This window comes from Pristiophorus japonicus, chromosome 27, assembly GCF_044704955.1.
Source record: "Pristiophorus japonicus isolate sPriJap1 chromosome 27, sPriJap1.hap1, whole genome shotgun sequence".
Classification (NCBI taxonomy): Eukaryota; Metazoa; Chordata; class Chondrichthyes; family Pristiophoridae; genus Pristiophorus; species Pristiophorus japonicus.
Genome location: NC_092003.1, coordinates 11,626,504 through 11,647,802, shown reverse-complemented (window position 1 = coordinate 11,647,802; position 21,299 = coordinate 11,626,504). Strand labels below are relative to the sequence as shown.

At 53.6% G+C, this 21,299-nt stretch overlaps 1 protein-coding gene across 1 annotated transcript in view; it reads right to left on the bottom strand.

The window, feature by feature from the left end:
- The window catches only part of LOC139239484 (neurexin-2-like), a 1,141,616-nt gene that overhangs the window by 724,821 nt on the left and 395,496 nt on the right, over positions 1 to 21,299 (bottom strand). The window lies entirely within an intron of this gene.

The window sequence follows — 21,299 nt, the reverse complement described above, 5'->3', positions numbered from 1 at the left end:
GGGCAGTGGGATTAGTTTGGGATTGATACATGGCTATGGGGAGGGAGCAGGGTTTGGGATTGATACATGGCTATGGGGAGGGAGCGGGCCAGTGGGATTAGTTTGGAGATTGAGACAGGGATATGGGGAGGGAGCAGGTTAGTGAGATTAGTTTTGGATTGATACAGGGCTATGAGGAGAGAGCGGGGCAGTGGGATAAGTTTGGGGATTGATACAAGGCTATGGGGAGAGAGCGGGGCAGTGGGATTAGTTTGGGGATTGATACAGGACTATGGGGAGAGAGCGGGGCAGTGGGATTAGTTTGGGGATTGATACAGGGCTATGAGGAGAGAGCGGGGCTGTGGGATTAGTCTGGGGATTGATACAGGGCTATGGGGAGAGAGCGGGGCAGTGGGATTAGTTTGGGATTGATACATGGCTATGGGGAGGGAGCAGGGTTTGGGATTGATACATGGCTATGGGGAGGGAGCGGGCCAGTGGGATTAGTTTGGAGATTGAGACAGGGATATGGGGAGGGAGCAGGTTAGTGGGATTAGTTTGGGGATTGAGACAGGAGTATGGGGAGAGAGCGGGACAGTGTGATTAGTTTGGGGATTGATACAGGGCTATGGGGAGAGAGCGGGGCAGTGGGATTAGTTTGGGATTGATACGATGCTATGGTGAGAGAGCAGGACAATAGGATTAGTTTGGGATTGATTCAGGGCTATGGGGAGAGAGTGGGGCAGTGGGATTAGTTTGGGGATTGATACAGGGCTATGGCGTGAGAGCGGGGCAGTGGGATTAGTTTGGGATTGATTCAGGGGCTATGGGGAGAGAGTGGGGCAGTGCGATTAGTTTGGGGATTGATACAAGGCTATGGGGAGAGAGCGGGGCAGTGGGATTAGTTTGGGGATTGATACAGGGGCTATGGGGAGAGTGCGGGGCAGTGGGATTAGTGTGGGGATTGGGACAGAGCTATGGGGAGAGAGCGGGACAGTGCGATTAGTTTGGGGATTAATACAGGGTTATGGGGAGAGAGTGGGGCAGTAGCAATAGTTTGGGATTGATGCAGGGCTTTGGGGTAAGAGTGTGGCAGTGGGATTAGTATGGGGATTGATACAGAGCTATGGGGAGAGAGTGGGGCAGTGGGATTAGTTTGGGATTGATACAGGACGATGGGGAGAGAGCGGGGCAGTGGGATTAATTTGGGATTGATACAGGACTATGGGGAGAGAGCGGGGCAGTGGGATTTGTTTGGGGATTGATACAGGGGCTATGGGGAGAGAGCAGGGCAGTGCGATTAATTTTGGGATTGAGACAGGGCTATGGGGAGGGAGCGGGACAGTGAGATTAGTTTGGGGATTGATACAGGGCTGTGAGGAGAGTGCGGGGCAGTCCGATTAGTTTGGGATTGATATGATGCTATGGTGAGAGAACAGGGCAGTAGGATTAGTTTGGGATTGATTCGGGGCTATGGGGAGAGAGTGGGCCAGTGGGATTAGTTTGGGATTGATTCGGGGCTATGGGGAGAGAGCGGTGCAGTGGGATTAGTTTGGGGATTGATACAGGGCAATGGGGAGAGAGTGGGGCAGTGGAATTAGTTTGGGGATTGATACAAGGCTATGGGGAGAGAGCGGGGCAGTGGGATTAGTTTGGGGATTGATACAGGGGCTATGTGGAGAGAGCGGGGCAGTGGGATTAGTTAGGGATTGATACAGGGCTATGGATAGAGAGCAGGGCAGTGGGATTAGTTAGGGATTGATACAGGGCTATGGGGAGAGAGTGGGGCAGTGCGATTAGTTTGGGGATTGATACAAGGCTATGGGGAGAGAGCGGGGCAGTGGGATTAGTTTGGGGATTGATACAGGGGCTATGGGTAGAGAGCGGGACAGTGGGATTAGTCTGGGGATTGGTACAGGGCTATGGGGAGAGAGTGGGGCAGTGGGAGTAATTTGGGATTGGTACAGGGCTATGGGGAGAGAGCAGGGCAGTGGGATTAGGTTGGGGATTGTGACAGGGCTATGGGGCGAGTCGTGATTATCAGGTGTGGAAATATATATCCCATTAACTTTGCATCCACTGCCCTTTCAGGCAAGAACAACAAAAGCTTGCATTTAAATGGAGCCTTCAACAGAGTAAAAGCTCCCAAGGTGCTTTACAGGAGCGATTATCAAACAAAATTTCACACTGTGCCATTGAGTAAGACAGACTCGAATAAAAAGAAAGACTTGCATTTATCTTGCACCTTTTCGACCACCGGACATCTCAAAGCCAATGACGTACTTTCTGAAGCGTGGTCACTGTTGTAATGTGGGAAACGCGGCAGCCAATTTGCGCACAGCAAGCTCCCACAAACAGCAACGTGATAATGACCCAGATCATCTGTTTTAGTGATGTTGATTGAGGTATAAATATTGGCCCAAGGACACCGGGGAGAACTCCCTCTGCTCTTCTTCGAAATATTGGTAATGGGATCTTTTACATCCATCCGAGAGAGCAGACGGGACCTCGGTTTTACTTCTCATCCGAAAGACGGCCCCTCCAACAGTTCGGCGCTCCCTCAGTACTGCCCCGCCGACAGTGTGGAGCTCCCTCAGCACTGCCCCTCTGACAGGTCAGCGCTCCCTCAGCACTGACCCCTCCGACAATGCAGTGCTCTCTCAGTATCACCCCTCTGACAGTGCGGCGCTCCCTCAGTACTGCCCCTCCGACAGCGCGGCGCTCCCTCAGTACTGCCCCTCCGACAGCGCGGCGCTCCCTCAGTACTGCCCCTCCGACAGCGCGGCGCTCCCTCAGTACTGCCCCTCCGACAGCGCGCCGCTCCCTCAGCACTGCACTGGGAGTGGCAGCCTCGATTCATCTGCTGAGGTTTCTGGAGTGGGACTCGAACCCGCAACCTTCGGACTCAGAAGGCGTGAGTGCTGCCCACTGAGCCACGGCCCACACAGCTAGCGGGTAAGGAGATCGTCGGGACAGGCGACCAAAAGCGTGGGTGAGGAGGCTGTGTTTTAAGGAGCGTCATAAAGGAGGAGAGGTTTAGGGAGGGAGTTCCAGAGCTTGGGGCCCAGGCAGCTGAAGGCACGGCCGCCGACGGTGGAGCGATTACAATCAGCGTGACAACTGGCTCAAAACAATATCTCATAAAGGCTGCCAGTGCCTCTGCTAATTTACTAAAATGATATCACCGCGATATTGTCATAAACTAGCAGCGTAGACAGAAAGTTATATCAACGGGCTTGCATTTTCACTCAGCGATATTACAACTCAATCAATGCGCTCCTCTGTCCCATCGGTTTGGTAAAGCGTCTATTTACTTTTCCGCCAGTTTAAGCGCTTTCATTAGCAATAGCAGGCACAATAAAGGATTCCGTACAGACGGGTTTGCAACTGAAGATGCGTGGTGTCATTTGAATCCAGAAGATAATCAGGCTGAAACAGTTAGGCTTCCAAATGAGGCACTCAACACTAGCCTCCCGATTTGCGAGCCTTAATTATGCAGTGGCATTACATAATTGGGCTTTATTAATATTGCTTTATGCAGACCTCGAGGTCAACTGCAATTTGAATAATGCACAAACGAGACTGAATTGCAAGACTCGCTGATTATGGTGTCATTAAACGTCCCGCGAAAGCCCCCGGGAATTTGCTAAAAACAATGCGAATCAGAGGTAGACTGCACCGGTGAGTGCGGAACTGAGACACGCAGACCAGAAGTAACAGAGGGTTAGATCACCACATTGTGCTGTCTGGCCCTCGATTTCCAAATTCTCCCATCCTGGTTTTTGCAAATCCCTCCACGGCCTCCTCGCGCCCCCCTCCCCCCGCCCCCGCCCCCCACCTCCTTCCCTATCTCTGTAAAGTACTTCAGTGGCTGTGAAGTGCTTTGAGACGACAGGTGGACAGGGGAAGGAGCGCGCGGCAAACCAGTCCCACCCACCCCTCTTCCCTCGACGAATGTCTGTCCCACCTGTGACAGGGTCTGTGGCTCTCGTATCGGGCTGTTCAGCCACCAGAGAACTCACCTTGGGGGTGGAAGCGAGCCTTCCTCGATTCCGAGGGACTGCCGATGACAATGGTCGTGAAAGGCGCTGTACAAATGCAAGCTTTTCCTTTCTCCTCCAGCCCTCCCAGATCGCTGCGCTCCTCCAATTCTGGCCCCTTTGCTCGTCCCCCACAATTTCCATCGCTCCACCATCGGTGGCCGTGGCCTTCAGCTGCCTGGGCCCCAAGCTCCGGAGCTCCCTCCCTAAACCCCTCCGCCTCTCTCTCCGCCTGCAAGATGCTCCTTAAAACCTAACTGGGGGTTCTTTTCTTTGGAACGGAGGAGGCTGAGGGGAGACCTGATTGAGGTGTATAAAATGATGAGGGGCCTGGATAGAGTGGATAGGACGGACCTGTTTCCCTTGGCAGAGGGGTCAACAACCAGGGGGGGTCACAGATTTAAAGTAATTGGGGGGAGGTTTAGAGGGGATTTGAGGGGAAATGTCTTCACCCAGAGGGTGGTGGGGGTCTGGGGCGGAACTCACTGCCTGAAAGGGTGGTAGAGGCAGAAACCCTCACCACATTTAACAAGTACTTGGATGTTCACTTGTAACCGACAGGGCTGCGGACCGAGAGCGGGAAAGTGGGATTAGGCCGGGTGGCTCTTGGTCGGCCGGCGCGGACACGATGGGCCGAAATGGCCTCCTTCTATGACCCTATGATGATTGACCGAGATTTGGCCGCCTATTGTCATATCTCCTATGTGGCTCGGGGTCAAATTCTGTTTCATAATTGCTCCCGGGAAGTGTCTTGGGATGCTTTACTACCTTAAAGGCGCTATATAAATATATGTTGTTGTTCAGTTGTTGTTGTTCAGTTGGGGGGGGCCTTACCACTGGGGGGGGTACAATGGGCATTGCCAGCCCTGTGCCAGACAGTGACAGGTAAAGGGAAGGTCTCCTCCACTTCACCGACATCTAGTGACACTTGTGGACAAGTGCGCGTAGGTGGGCGTTCGGGCGGGGACAGATTCAGGCTCAGTTCTGATGCCTTCTGTGATCAAATAGCCAGCACTCATTACCTCGGCTCAAGTGTCTGCTGTGGCTCAATGGGCAGCACTCTCGCCTCTGAGTCAGAAGGTGTGGCTTCAAGGCCCACTCCAGGGACTTTAGCACAGAAATCTCGGCTGGCATTCCCAGTGCAGTACTGAGGGAGCCCCGCACTGTCGGAGGGGCAGTGCTGAGGGAGCCCCGCACTGTCGGAGGGGCAGTGCTGAGGGAGCCCTGCACTGTCGGAGGGGCAGTGCTGAGGGAGCCCCGCACTGTCGGAGGGGCAGTGCTGAGGGAGCCCCGCACTGTCGGAGGGGCAGTGCTGAGGGAGCCCCGCACTGTTGGAGGGGCAGAACTGAGGGAGCGCCGCACTGTCGGAGGGGCAGTACTGAGGGAGCGCCGCACTGTCGGAGGGGCAGTGCTGAGGGAGCTCCACACTGTCGGAGGGGCAGTACTGAAGGAGCCCCGCACTGTCGGAGGGGCAGTACTAAGGGAGCCCCGCACTGTCGGAGGGGCAGTACTGAGGGAGCGCCGCACTGTCGGAGGGGCAGTACTGAGGGAGCGCCGCACTGTCGGAGGGGCAGTACTGAGGGAGCGCCGCACTGTCGGAGGGGCAGTACTGAGGGAGTGCTGCACTGCGCTGTCGGAGGGGCAGTACTGAGGGAGCGTCGCACTACGCTGTCGGAGGGGCAGTACTGAGGGAGCGCCGCACTGTTGGAGGGGCAATACTGAGGGAGCACTGCACTGTCGGAGGGGCAGTTCTGAGGGAGCGTTGCACTGTCGGAGGAGCAGCACTGAGGGAACGCTGCACTGTCGGAGGTGCCATCTTTTGGATGAGACATTAAACCAAGGATCTGCCTGCCCTTTCAGGTGACGTAAAAGATCCCACGGCCACGATTGGAAGAAGAGCAGGGGAGTTCTCCCCGGTGTCCTGGGGCCAATATTTATCCCACAACCAACATCACTAAAACAGAAGATCTGGGTCATTATCACATTGCTGTTTGTGGGAGCTTGCTGTGCGCAAATTGGCTGCCGCGTTTCCCACATTACAACAGTGACCACACTTGAAAAAAAAGCACTTCATTGGCCGTAAAGCGCTTTGGGACGTCCTGAGGTTGTGAAAGGCGCTATATAAATGCAAGTCTTTTCATGAAGAATGGGCGACTGGGTGAGCTGACAGAAAGCCTGTTGGGGAGCTTCAAGAGAAGATTGAGAGGAAAGCAAAATTGAATAATTCAAGTCACACAGTGACATGCAAGCTCCTCAACTCTGTCCCTTCAAGGCCCTTGATGTTATGGCTCAGGTTTGTAAGAGGCCATCTACTGTTGCTCACAATTTACATTAACGATTTAGACTTTGGAATCAAAAACATAATTTCTAAATTTGCGGATGACACCAAATTGGTCGGGGGTCAATACTGAAGAGGACTGTACCAAATTACAGGGGGATAGCAATAAACGCAGAATGGGCATATAATTGGCAAATGAAGTTCAACACAGATAAATGTGAGGTGTTACATTTTGGTCGGGAGAACAGGGAGGTCACTTATTACTGAGAGGGAGCGAGTCTCGGTGGGACAGAGGAACAAAGGGATCTCGGAGTACAGATACACCAATCACTAAACGTAGCAACACAGGTTAGCAAGGCCATAGAAAAATGCAAACCAAGCACTAGGGTTTATTTCTAGAGGGATAGAATCGAAACGTACAGAAGTTATGCTAAACCTGTATCGAACCTTGGTTTGACCACACTTGGAGCACTGCGTACAGTTCTGGTCGCCGTATTATCAAAAGGGGTATCGAGGTATTATGTCTGTAGTGTATCTATGAATGATTCCACGAGGCAATGTGTTGTACTCAAACTGTCGTGACCTTGGTCCTTTATTCGTATTTCCAGAGTGAGGTCGCCGCATGGTGGCTCCCCTTTTATACAGCCCCTGCCACCAGGGCAGGTAATCCCGGTCTTCACCAGTTGCATCCTCTAGTGGTGCCAGCATAGTAGATACACAGTGTTAAACCTGTAGTACATCAGGTAACAAGTCTCCATCTTATACAACTATGCAGTGACTACACAGAGTATATCTATAGTCTGCATATATAACACAAGACACTGGAGACGGTGCAGAGAAGATTTACAAGGACGATATCAGAAACGCGAGGGGATACCTATCAGGAAAGGGTGAACAGGCTGGGTCTCTTTTGTCTTGAACAAAGAAGGCTGAGGGGTGACCTAATAGAGGTCTTTAAAATGATGAAAGGTTTTGATCGAGTGGATACAGGGAGAATGTTTCCACTTGTGGGGAAGAGCATAACTAGAGGCCATCAATATAAGATAGTCACCCAGAAATCCAATGGGGAATTCAGGAGAAACTTCTTTACCCAGAGAGGGGTGAGAATGTGGAACTCGCTGCCACAGGGAGGGGTTGAGGCGAATAGTATCGATGCATTTAAGGGGAGGCTGGACAAACATATGAGGGAGAAGGGAATAGAGGGTGATGCTGATAGAGTTCGATGAGGAAAGACGGGAGGAGGCTCGAGTGGAGCATAAACGCCGGCACGGGCTGGTTGGGCTGAATGGCCTGCTTCTGGGCCCTATATCCTATTGATTCTGGCCTTTCCTAAGGGAGATGAATCATTTTTGTTTCTCCGCCAGAGTCGGGCTCATCACTCACCGGGGGGATCCGTGAGCAACAGAGAGGCTCAGAGTCCCATGCGATAGGTTCGAGACCTTATTTCTGGATCACCGCCCAGCGATGAGATGCCCTCGATGGGGAGCAGGAAGACGTCACCAGGAGCGAAGCGTTTCACACTGTGAAGCCCCACGCTTGTGTGAAAGAGTATTTAATCACCAGTGCCGAGACCCAGTCCTTTTGAGATACAGTGAATACGTGCTTGGTGACTAACCTGTTTCATCCGCCCCCCCTCACACAAGACGTTCATCACCTATTGGGAGCGTTCATCTATGAAGGGTATTGATCAAGAGCGTTCATTTGATGTGTGCACATTCAAGCCTGTAAAATGCTGCATGCAAGATTTCTACACAACGCTCATTCTGTATCCTCGGCACCCTCCTATTTCTCATCTCCATGTTGCTCCTTGGCGACATCATCCAGAAACACAGAGTCAGGTTCCACATGTACGCTGATGACACCCAGCTCTACCTCACCCCTACTTCTCTTGACACCCCCCCCCCCTCCGCACAGTCTCTAAATTGTCAGATTACTTGCCCAACATCCGGTTCGCCTGAATGAGCAGAACTTCTCTCCCATCGAATATTGGGAAGAACGAAGCCATTGTTTCCGGTCCCCGCCACAAACTCTGTTCCCGATCCCCCGACTCCATCCCTCTCCCCAACTTCTGTCTGAGGCTGAACCAGACTGTTCGCAACCTCGGTGTCATACGTGACCCTGAAATGTGCTTCTGGCCACATATCCGCAGCATAACGAAGACCCGCCTATTTCCACCTCCGTAACATCGCCCGTCTCCGCCCCTGCCTCAGCTCATCCGCTGCTGAAACCCTCATCCGTGCCTTTGTTACCTCTGGACTTGACTATTGCAACGCACTCCTGGCTGGCCTCCCTCATTCTACCCTACGTAAACTAGAGCTGCCCCGTGTCCTAACTCGCACTGAGTCCCGCTCACCCATCACCCCCTGTGCTCGCTGACCCGTGTCCTAACTCGCACCGAGTCCCGCTCACCCATCGCTCCCTGTGCTCGCTGCCTCGAGTCCTAACTCGCACCGAGTCCCGCTCACCCATCACCCCCTGTGCTCGCTGCCCCGTGCTCTAACTCGCACCGAGTCCCGTTCACCCATCATCCTCTGGGCTTGCTGCCCCGTGTCCTAACTCGCACCGAGTCCCGCTCACCCATCACCCCCTGTGCTCGCTGCCCCGTGCTCTAACTCGCACCGAGTCCCGTTCACCCATCATCCTCTGGGCTTGCTGCCCCGTGTCCTAAATCGCATCAAGTGCTGTTCACCCATCACCCCCTGTGCTCGCTGCCCCCGTGTCCTAACTCATACCAAGTCCCGCTCACCCATCACCCCCTGATCTCGCTGCCCCCGTGTCCTAACTCGCACCGAGTCCCGCTCACCCATCACCCACTGTGCTCGCTGCCCCCGTGTCCTAACTCGCACCGAGTCCCGCTCACCCATCACCCCCTGTGCTCGCTGCCCCGTGTCCTAACTCGCACCGAGTCCCAATCACCCTTCACCCCCTGTGCTCGCTGCCCCCGTGTCCTAACTCGCACTGAGTCCCGCTCACCCATCACCCCCTGATCTTGCTGCCCCCGTGTCCTAACTCACACCGAGTCCCGCTCACCCATCACCCCCTGATCTCGCTGCCCCCGTGTCCTAACTCACACCGAGTCCCGCTCACCCATCACCTCCTGTGCCCGCTGCCCCCGTGTCCTAACTCGCACCGAGTCCCGCTCACCCATCACCCCCTGTGCTCGCTGCCCCCGTGTCCTAACTCGCCACGAGTCCCGCTCACCCATCACCCCCTGTGCTCGCCAACCTACTTTGGCTCCCGGTTAAGCAACGCCTCGCTTTCAAAATTCTCATCCTTGTTTTCAAATCATTCCATGGCCCTCGCCCCCTCCCTATCTCTGTAATCTCCTGAAGTCTGTAGCGTAGCTATGAATGACTCCACGAGGCAATGTGTTGTACTCAAACTGTAGTGACCTTGGTCCTTTATTCGTAATTCCAGAGTGAGGCAGCCACATGGTGACTCCCCTTTTTTACTAGCCCCTGCCACCAGGGCAGGAAACCCCGGTCTCCACCAGTTGCACCCTCTAGTGGTGCCAGCATAGTATATACACAGTGTAAACCTTATTGAAAGTACATCAGGCAACAAGTCTCCATCTTATGCAACAATACAGTGACTACACAGAAACTATATCTATAGTCTTTTTATATAAAACATCCTCCAGCCCCACAACCCCCCGAGACGTCTGCGCTCCTCTAATTCTGCCCTCTTGAGCATCCCTGATTATAATCCCTCCACCATTGGTGGCCTTCTGTTGCCTGGGCCCCAAGCTCGGGAACTCCCTGCCTAAACCTCTACCCCCCCAAGACTCTCTATCTCTCTTTCCTCCTTCAAGATGCTCCTTAAAACCTCCCTCTGACCAAGCTTTTGGTCACCTGCCCTAATTTCTACTTATGTGGCACGGTGTCAAATGTTTCATCTCATAACGCCCTTGTGATGCGCCTTGGGACGTTTCACTATGCTAACGCCGCTATATATATACAAGTAATTGTTGTTATTTTGCCATCCGGCCCGGCCCACCCAACTCCCCGTCTATGGACCTTTCAGTCCTTCACCCTCTCCGTTACCGCTGGCAACAGTTGGAATCACGCTTTAAGCGCAGTCAGAGAAGGTGGAGCTCTCTCATCCTCCGAACCTTGAGTGAAAAGGCTGTGTTGCATCTTCTCGAAGCCGCCACGCTTGAACTAATATTCTCCCCCTCTTCTCTTTCAGGTGGTTGTTCATGCAACAATAACACAGCCCTTTTCTCTTCCTTTAAGATTCTCCTTAAAGTCAACTTGCATTTACAGAGCACCTTTAACGCAGTCAAATGTCCCAAGGTGCTTCGCAAGGAGCGATTATCAGACAAAATTTGACACCGAGCCACATAAGGAGATATTAGGGACAGGCGAACAAAAGCTCGGTCAATGAGGTGGGTTTTAAGGAGAGTCTTGAAGGAGGAGAGAGAGGCGGAGAGGTTTAGGGAGGGAGTTCTAGAGCTTGGGGCCCAGGCAGCTGAAGGCACGGCCACCGATGGTGGAGCGATTATAATCAGGGATGCTCATGAGGCCAGAATCAGAGGAGCGTAGCGATCTCGGGGGGTTGTGGGGGTTGTAGGAGGTTAGAGAGACAGTGAGGCTATGGAGGCAATTGAATTAGAGGAACGCAGAGATCTGGGAGGGTTGTAAGATAATCAATGTAAGATAGTCACTAATAAATCCACTGGGCAAAAATTTGGCAGATGGAGTATAATGTCGGAAAGTGGGACGCAGTTAAAATTTGGCAGAAAAAAATCAAAGAGCAAGTTATTATTTAAATGGAGAAAGATTGCAAAGTGCTGCAGTACAGCGGGACCTGGGGGTACTTGTGCATGAAACACAAAAGGATAGTATGCAGGTACAGCAAGTGATCAGGAAGGCCAATGGTATCTTGGCCTTTAAAGCAAAGAGGATGGAGTATAAAAGCAGGGAAGTCTTGCTATAGTTACACAGGGTATTGGTGAGGCCACACCTGGAATACTGCGTGCAGTTTTGGTTTCCATATTTATGAAAGGCTATACTTGCTGTGGAGGCAGTTCAGAGAAGGTTCACTCGGTTGATTCCGGGGATGAGGGGGTTGACTTATGAGGAAAGGTTGAGCAGGTTGGGCCTCTACTCATTGGAATTCAGAAGAATGAGAGGTGATCTTATCGAAACGTATAAGATTATGAGGGGGCTTGACAAGGTGGATGCAGAGAGGATGTTCCCACTGATGGGGGAGACTAGAACTAGAGGGCATGATCTTAGAATAAGGGGCCGCCCATTTAAAACTGAGATGAGGAGGAACTTCTTCTCTCAGAGGGTTGTAAATCTGTGGAATTCGCTGCCTCAGAGAGCTGTGGAGGCTGGGTCATTGAATATATTTAAGACAGTTTCTTAACCGATAAGGGGGATAAGGGGTTATGGGGAGCGGGCGGGGAAGTGGAGCTGAGTCCATGATCAGATCAGCCATGATCGTATTAAATGGCGGAGCAGACTCGAGGGGCCGAATGGCCCACTCCTGCTCCTACTTCCTATGTTCTTATGGAAATCGGGAGAAACTTCTTTCGCCAGAGAGGGGTGAGAATGTGGAACTCGCTGCCACAGGGAGGGGTTGAGGCGAATAGTATCGATGCATTCCAGGGGAGGCTGGACAAACACATGAGGGAGGAGGGAATCGAAGGGTGGGGTGACGGGGTGAGATGGAGAGGGGGTGGGAGGAGACTGGTGTGGAGTATCAACCACAGCACGGAGCGGTGGGCCGAATGGCTTCTCTCTGGGCTGTTAATACTGTGCGTTGTAAGTAAGGGCTATGTTTTAAAATGTATCCTTCAAAAAAATCTTTATGAGAAAGTAGAACACAACGACGACACGTTGACCAGATGGTGGAAATTACAATGCATTAATCAGGTTGACAAGTAAGATTTAGCATCGATATAACGTTTAGCAAATATATCACTTATCCAATTTGACTGCAATCCAAACATAACAAGCCCATCGGCTATAGAACGGCATGTAACTAGCACTGCAAAGTTGTGTGAGTCAATTTTGCTAATGGGCGAACGAGACCTTATTTAAGGAAGGGTCTCTCTTTCAGGCAGTATCCCGAAGTTGAAGATGATTTGCTTCCACACGAATGAGAATTCTAAGTCGAGCTATCTATGGGGGCTCCGATGTTGCAAGTCCAGAACTTCATTTTACAGGGTGGAAGGTGCCTGTGGGCGGGTTTTTTTTTTTAACGTGGGGTGGCCGTTGCACACCAGCCACCGCACGGGGCTTGACAGAGCCAGGTCTAGGTCCAGTGGCAAATACTTGCATTGGAGGCAGTTCAGAGAAGGCTCACTCGCTTGATTCCTGAGATGGAGGGTGTTGCCTTATGAGGAAAGGTTGAGCAGGTTGGGCCTGTGCTCACTGGAGTTTAGAAGAATGAGGGGTGGACCTTATTGAAACGTGTAAGATTCTGAGGGGGCTGGACAGGGTAGATGCAGAGAGGATGTTTCCCCCTCGTGGGGGAATCTAGAACTAGGGGGCACAGTTTCAGAATAAGGGGGTCGCCCATTTAAGACGGAGATGAGGAGGAATTTCTGCTCTCGGAGGGTTGTAAATCTGTGGAATTCTCTGCCCCAGAGAGCTGTGGAGGCTGGGTCATTGAATATATTCAAGGTGGAGATAGACAGATTTTTGAGCGATAAGGGAGTCGAGGGTTATGGGGAGCGGGCGGGGAAGTGGAGCTGAGTCCATGATCGGATCAGCCACGATCTTATTGAATGGCGGAGCAGGCTCGAGGGGCCGAATGGCCAACTCCTGCTCCTATTTCTTATGTTAAGAGACGCAGGCTTGCCTGACACCTGCCCGGGTCACCAGGACACCAGGAAACTTTTTGCCAACTGATGCCAGGCAAACGGGAGTAAGGGGATTGAGCACTGAAGCTAACATTCGACGCTGCTGAAAATTCAACCTCGATGGTAATTGCCACGATTATTAATTCCAATACTTGGATGCAACGCTTCCATTTTAAGATTCTCATCCTTGTTTTCAGATCCCTCCATGGCCCTCGCCCCTCCCTATCTCTGTAATCTCCTGCAGCCCCCAAAATCCCCCCGAGATCTCTGCGCTCCTCCAATTCCAGCCTCTTGAGCATCCCTGATTATAATCGTTCCGCTATCGGTGGCCGTGCTTTCAGCTGCCTGGGGTCCTCAGGGAGGGGTACAGTGGCATAATGGTTATGTTGCTGGACTGGTCATCCTGGATTGATCATCTGAAGGCCTGAGTTCAAATCCCTCCATGGTAGCTAGGGATATTTAAATTCATATTCAGTAATAAATATGAAATAAAAAGCGAGTGTCTGCAACAGTGACCATGAAACTACCGGATTGTCGTAAAAACCCAACTGGCTCAGGACTGCCCTTCGGGGAGGTGTAATGTATTTGCTTCAAGGGTTCTTTGCTTAAGAATTCACAGCAACACGTTGCTATTAAGAACTAGTTGGTTTATTAACAAAGGTTTACCAACCACGCTACACATTACCGGTTCATCCACCGGGTTCACAACTGCATACCTCATCCCCCGAACCCAACTGGCCGGGGTTTTATTGAGTCTTGTGAACATCACGTGACTGGCGAAGCCACTCCCAGCTCAACAGTTCCACCAGCCTGTGAGCATACTCACATGTGCATACATTAGATTGTAAATAACTGAGCCTGACTTAAACAGATATTCAACCACAGCAACCTGCACTTGTAGAGTGCTGTTAATGTGGCTGTGGCTCAGTGGGTAGCACACTTTGCTCTCAGTCAGAAGGTTGTGGGTTCAAGCCCTACTCCGGGGACACGAGCACATAAATTTAGGCTGACGCTCCCAGTGCAGTGCAGAGGGAGCGCCGCAATGTCGGAGGGGCAGTACAGAGGGAGCACCGCACTGTCGGAGGGGCAGTACTAAGGGAGCACCGCACTGTCGGAGGGGCAGGACTGAGGGAGCGCCGCACTGTCGGAGGGGCAGTGCAGAGGGAGCGCCGCACTGTCGGAGGGGCAGTACTGAGGGAGTGCCGCATTGTTAGAAGGGCAGTGCTGAGGGAGCGCCGCACAGTCGGAGGGGCAGTACTGAGGGAGTGCCGCACTGTGGAGGGGCAGTACTGAGGGAGCACCGTACTGTCGGTGGGGCAGTACTGAGGGAGTGCCACACTGTCGGAGGGGCAGTACTGAGGGAGCGCCGCACTATCGGAGGGGCAGTACTGAGTGAGTGCCGCACTGCGGAGGGACAGTACTGAGGGAGCACTGTACTGTCGGTGGGGCAGTACTGAGGGAGTGCCGTACTGTCGGTGGGGCAGTACTGAGGGAGTGCCGCACTGTCGGAGGGGCAGTACTGAGGGAGCGCCGCACTGTCGGAGGGGCAGTACTGAATGAGTGCCGCACTGCGGAGGGGCAGTACTGGGGGAGTGCTGCACTGTCAGAGATGAAGTCTTTCAGATAAGACTTTAAACCGAGGCCCCATCTGCTCTCTCAGGTGGATGTAAAAGATCCCATGGCACTATTTCAAAGAAGCTCAGGGGAGTTCTCCCCAGTGTCCTGGGGCCGATATTTATCCCTCAATCAACATCACCAAAACAGACTATCTGAGTCATTATCACTTTGCTGTGTGTGGGAGCTTGCTGTGCAAAAATTGGCTGCTGCGTTTCCCACATTACAACAGTGACTGCACTCTAAAAGTACTTCACTGGCTATAAAGTGCTTTGGGACGTCCTATGGTACTGAAAGGCGCTATATAAATGCAAGTGTTTCTTTTCTTCTTTTAGTACAATGTCACAAGGCATTTCACAGAGGCGATTATCAGACAAAATTTGACACTGAGCCACAGAGGGAGATACTAGGGACCGGTGACCAAAAGCTTGGTCAAAGAGGTAGGTTTTAAGGAGCGTCTTAAATGAGGAGAGAGAGGCGGAGAGGTTTAGGGAGGGAGTTCCAGAGCTTGTGGCCCAGGCAGCTGAAAGCACGGCCACCAATGGCGGAGCGACTATAATCAGGAGATGGGCAAGGGGCCAGAATTGGAGGAGCGCAGAGATCTCGGGGCTGGAGGAGGTTAGAGAGATAGGGAGGGGGGCGAGGGACAGGGAAGGTTTTGCAAACAAGGATGAGAATTTTGAAATCGAAGCGTTGCTTAACCGGGAGCCAATGTAGGTCAGCGAGCTCAGGGGCGGGGGAGTATGAGAGACTTCTAAAATGCGTCTAAAATAAATGCATCGTTTGAGAACACCAAACGCTCCTTATTGTTAGAATGTCCTCCTGTTGTATTGACAAACACGTTGACCCTATCGGAGGACTGACTTCCCTCCAGGGGACACGTATCGAGTGAAACTATGCTCAACAATTGAGGCATGAACAGCAGATTAGTGAAGATTTTAAATTATTTGGATGGCAACGGAGATTCTGGGCCAGAAATAGGATGAACTTTGTTCCAGATTGCTGCTCCTGATTGCAGCCCTGTCTGGATATGAGCTTCAGATGAAGCATCCCTTACTCTCACCGCGCTGGCTGAATGCACTGTCAGTGTATGAAGAATGCTTTCTGTGCTCATGGAACTGTGCGCCCGTGAACTGTAGCCCAGTGAGAGTCAGTGTGTGTGGGACCCGTACCCCAGTGAGAGTCAGTGTGTGTGGGACCCATACCCCAGTGAGAGTCAGTGTGTGTGGGACCCATACCCCAGTGAGAGTCAGTGTGTGTGGGACCCGTAGCCCAGTGAGAGTCAGTGTGTGTGGGACTGTACCCCAGTGAGAGTCAGTGTGTGTGGGACCCATACCCCAGTGAGAGTCAGTGTGTGTGGGACCCGTAGCCCAGTGAGAGTCAGTGAGTGTGGGACTGTACCCCAGTGAGAGTCAGTGTGTGTGGGACCCATACCCCAGTGAGAGTCAGTGTGTGTGGGACCTGTACCCCAGTGAGAGTTAGTGTGTGTGGGACCCGTACCCCAGTGAGAGTCAGTGTGTGTGGGACCCATACCCCAGTGAGAGTCAGTGTGTGTGGGACCCGTACCCCAGTGAGAGTCGGTGTGTGTGGGACCCGTACCCCAGTGAGAGTCAGTGTGTGTGGGACCCGTACCCCAGTGAGAGTCAGTGTGTGTGGGACACGTACCCCAGTGAGAGTCAGTGTGTGTGGGACCTGTACCTCAGTGAGAGTCAGTGTGTGTGGGACCCATACCCCAGTGAGAGTCAGTGTGTGTGGGACCCGTACCCCAGTGAGAGTCAGTGTGTGTGGGACCCGTACCCCAGTGAGAGTCAGTGTGTGTGGAACTGTACCCCAGTGAGAGTCAGTGTGTGTGGGACCTGTACCCCAGTGAGAGTCAGTGTGTGTGGGACCCGTACCCCAGTGAGAGTCAGTGTGTGTGGGACCCGTACCCCAGTGAGAGTCAGTGTGTGTGGGACCCGTACCCCAGTGAGTGTCAGTGTGTGTGGGACCCGTACCCCAGTGAGTGTCAGTGTGTGTGGGACCCGTACCCCAGTGAGAGTCAGTGTGTGTGGGACCCGTACCCCAGTGAGAGTCAGTGTGTGTGGGACCCGTACCCCAGTGAGAGTCAGTGTGTGTGGGACCTGTACCCCAGTGAGAGTCAGTGTGTGTGGGACCCGTACCCCAGTGAGAGTCAGTGTGTGTGGGACCCGTACCCCAGTGAGAGTCAGTGTGTGTGGAACTGTACCCCAGTGAGAGTCAGTGTGTGTGGGACCTGTACCCCAGTGAGAGTCAGTGTGTGTGGGACCCGTACCCCAGTGAGAGTCAGTGTGTGTGGGACCCGTACCCCAGTGAGAGTCAGTGTGTGTGGGACCCGTACCCCAGTGAGAGTCAGTGTGTGTGGAACTGTACCCCAGTGAGAGTCAGTGTGTGTGGGACCTGTACCCCAGTGAGAGTCAGTGTGTGTGGGACCCGTACCCCAGTGAGAGTCAGTGTGTGTGGGACCCGTACCCCAGTGAGAGTCAGTGTGTGTGGGACCTGTACCCCAGTGAGAATCAGTGTGTGTGGGACCCGTACCCCAGTGAGTGTCAGTGTGTGTGGGACCCGTACCCCAGTGAGTGTCAGTGTGTGTGGGACCTGTACCCCAGTGAGAGTCAGTGTGTGTGGGACCCGTACCCCAGTGAGAGTCAGTGTGTGTGGGACTCGTACCCCAGTGAGAGTCAGTGCGTTTAAATCCATTGGAGCAGAACAGTTTGATATTGATATGACTTCCAACATCACCTCCAGTGCACCCAACGCGAAATCGGAATATCATTGAACAGCGAAATGTGAGGTTAGGTTGGGATCCGGATTGAATGTGTTGAAATGAGACTCAGTTGGCTTGGGCCACTTCACGTGACGGAGTGAAAGGCCACGGAGGATGCCGGAGTCAGCACTTCCCCAGGGGTCATTAAATGCAGTAAAGCAAATACAGTCTCCTTGCTCCAAGCTACACCTGGCCTTCTGGCGTGCGAAGGATTTCAAATCGAACTCACCTACGTACATGACCGGTGACGGATGGATGCACAGGACTGCGTTTGGAGAGCGAGGCACAGTTAATATTGTACAGCCAGCTCCCTCGAATTTCGACACTGGTCCGGTTAAATCTCCTTATCCCAAGGAAGGATATACTTGCCTTGGAGGCGTTGCCACAAAGGTTCATCAGACTGATTGCCCGGCCTTGAGAGGGTTGTCCTACGAGGAGAGATTGAGTTGATTGGGCCTGAACACTCTCTGGAGTTTCGAAGAATGAGAGGCGATCTCATTGAAACATTAGCAGGATTGGCAGGGTAGATTTTTATTCACGTTTATTTATTCGTTGATGCGATGCGGGTGTCGCTGGTAAGAATTCCCAAGATTCACCACCCTCTGAGTGAAGAAATTCCTCCTCATCTCAGTCCTAAATGGCCGACCCCTTATCCTGAGACTGTGTGACCCCTGGTTCTAGACTCCCCAGCCCCGGGGGAAAACAGCCACTCAGATGTCCGGTAGTGTAGGGGTTGTGTGACGGGACCAGTAATCCAGAGGCCGAGACTAATAATCCGGAGACACCGGTTCAAATCCCACGACAGCAGCTGCGGAATTTCAATTCAGTTAATTAAATACAGCGAGAATGAAAAATCTCCTGTCAGTATCGATGATCCATGAAACCACCGGGTTATCAGGAAATCCCAACTGGTTCACTAATGGTCTGGTGGAGGAGCGGCGAGAGATCGTGGCGGAGGAGTGGCGAGAGATCGTGGCGGAGGAGTGGCGAGAGATCGTGGCGGAGGAGAGATTGTAGCTTTGGAGGGGGTACAGAGACGATTCACTCGGCTGATTCTGGAGATGAGGGGGTTACCCTCTGATGATAGATTGAGTAGACTGGGTCTTTACTCGTTGGAGTTCAGAAGGATGAGGGGTGATCTTACAGAAACATTTAAAATAATGAAAGGGATAGACAGGATAGAGGCAGAGAGGTTGTTTCCACTGGTCGGGGAGACTAGAACTAGGGGGGCACAGCCTCAAAATACGGGGGAGCCAATTTAAAACCGAGTTGAGAAGGAATTTCTTCTCCCAGAGGGTTGTGAATCTGTGGAATTCTCTGCCCAAGGAAGCAGTTGAGGCTAGCTCATTGAATGTATTGAAGTCACAGATAGATAGATTTTTAACCAATAAGGGAATTAAGGGTTATGGGGAGCGGGCGGGTAAGTGGAGCTGAGTCCACGGCCAGATCAGCCATGATCTTGTTGAATGGTGGAGCAGGCTCGAGTGGCTAGATGGCCTACTCCTGTTCCTAATTCTTATGTTCTTATGTTCTTATGTAGGAGCGGCAAGTGAGGCTACGGGGCCCAGAGAGGGAGAGTTCGGGGGCCCAGGAGAGGCGAGGGCCCAGGGGCAGCACGGGCCCAGCCCACACTGTGCGATATGTGAGCGCACTGGGTCCGTGCAGCAGAGCTGGTCTCCGGTCATCCTGGTTAACCCTTGCCACTGGACCAAGACTTGGCTCTGTCAAGCCCTTGTGGTGGCTGATGTCAAGAAAGCCTCTATGTTGATGCAAGTCTTACTTTTATTTTAACATGATGCATCTTCACAAGAAAGTACCAGTGACCTTTGTGAGCTTCTGCATTCTTCAGCGAGCCCTGATGTAACACGCACAGTGACTCATTACCCCCACACACACAACCTCGCCCCCCCTGCCCCCGCACCTCCCTACCATCTGTGGCCCATTGCTCATTGTGCCTGTTACAAGTAAGGATTAGTAAGGATTAGACACGGTTGAAGAATTTTGAAATCGAGCTGTTGCTTAACCGGGAGCCAATATAGGTCAGCGAATACAGGGGGAGGTGGGTGAGCGGGACTTGGTGCGAGTTAGGACACGGGGCAGTGAGCACAGGGGGTGATGGGTGAGCGGGACTCGGTGCGAGTTAGGACACGGGGCAGTGAGCACAGGGGGTGATGGGTGAGCGGGACTCGGTGCGAGTTAGGACACGGGGCAGCGAGCACAGGGGGTGATGGGTGAGCGGGACTCGGTGCGAGTTAGGACACGGGGGTAGCGAGCACAGGGGGTGATGGGTGAGCGGGACTGGGTGCGAGTTAGGACACGGGGCAGCGAGCACAGGGGGTGATGGGTGAGCGGGACTGGGTGCGAGTTAGGACACGGGGGCAGCGAGCACAGGGGGTGATGGGTGAGTGGGACTCGGTGTGAGTTAGGACACGGGGCAGCGAGCACGGGGGTGATGGGTGAGCGGGACTCAGTGCAAGTTAGGACACGGGGCAGCGAGCACAGGGGGTGATGGGTGAGCGGGACTCAGTGCAAGTTAGGACATGGGGCAGCGAGCACAGGGGGTGATAGGTGAGCGGGACTGAGTGCGAGTTAGGACACAGAGCAGCGAGCACAGGGAGTGATGGGTGAGTGGGACTGGGTGCGAGTTAGGACACGGGGCAGCGAGCACAGGGGGTGATGGGTGAGCGGGACTGGGTGCGAGTTAGGACACGGGGGCAGCGAGCACAGGGGGTGATGGGTGAGTGGGACTCGATGTGAGTTAGGACACGGGGCAGCGAGCATGGGGGTGATGGGTGAGCGGGACTCGGTGCGAGTTAGGACATGGAGCAGCGAGCACAGAGGGTGATAGGTGAGCGGGACTCAGTGCAAGTTAGGACACGGGGCAGCGAGCACAGGGGGTGATGGGTGAGCGGGACTCAGTGCAAGTTAGGACACGGGGCAGCGAGCACAGGGGGTGATAGGTGAGCGGGACTCAGTGCAAGTTAGGACACGGGGCAGCGAGCACAGGGAGTGATGGGTGAGCGGGACTGAGTGCGAGTTAGGACACAGAGCAGTGAGCACAGGGAGTGATGGGTGAGCGGGACTGGGTGCGAGTTAGGACACGGGGGCAGCGAGCACAGGGGGTGATGGGTGAGTGGGACTCGGTGTGAGTTAGGACACGGGGCAGCGAGCACAGGGGGTGATGGGTGAGCGGGACTCGGTGCGAGTTAGGACATGGGGCAGCGAGCACAGGGGGTGATAGGTGAGCGGGACTCAGTGCAAGTTATGACACAGAGCAGCGAGCACAGGGAGTGATGGGTGAGTGGGACTCGGGGCGAGTTAGGACACGGGGCAGTGAGCACAGAGGGTGATGGGTGAGCGGGACTTGGTGCGAGTTAGGACACGGGGCAGTGAGCACAGGGGGTGATGGGTGAGCGGGACTCGGTGCGAGTTAGGACATGGGGCAGTGAGCACAGGGGGTGATGGGTGAGCGGGACTCGGTGCGAGTTAGGACACGGGGCAGCGAGCACAGGGGGTGATGGGTGAGCGGGACTCGGTGCGAGTTAGGACATGGGTCAGCGAGCACAGGGGGTGATGGGTGAGCGGGACTCGGTGCGAGTTAGGACACGGGGCAGCGAGCACAGGGGGTGATGGGTGAGCGGGACTCGGTGCGAGTTAGGACACGGGGGCAGCGAGCACAGGGGGTGATGGGTGAGCGGGACTGGGTGCGAGTTAGGACACGGGGCAGCGAGCACAGGGGGTGATGGGTGAGCGGGACTGGGTGCGAGTTAGGACACGGGGGCAGCGAGCACA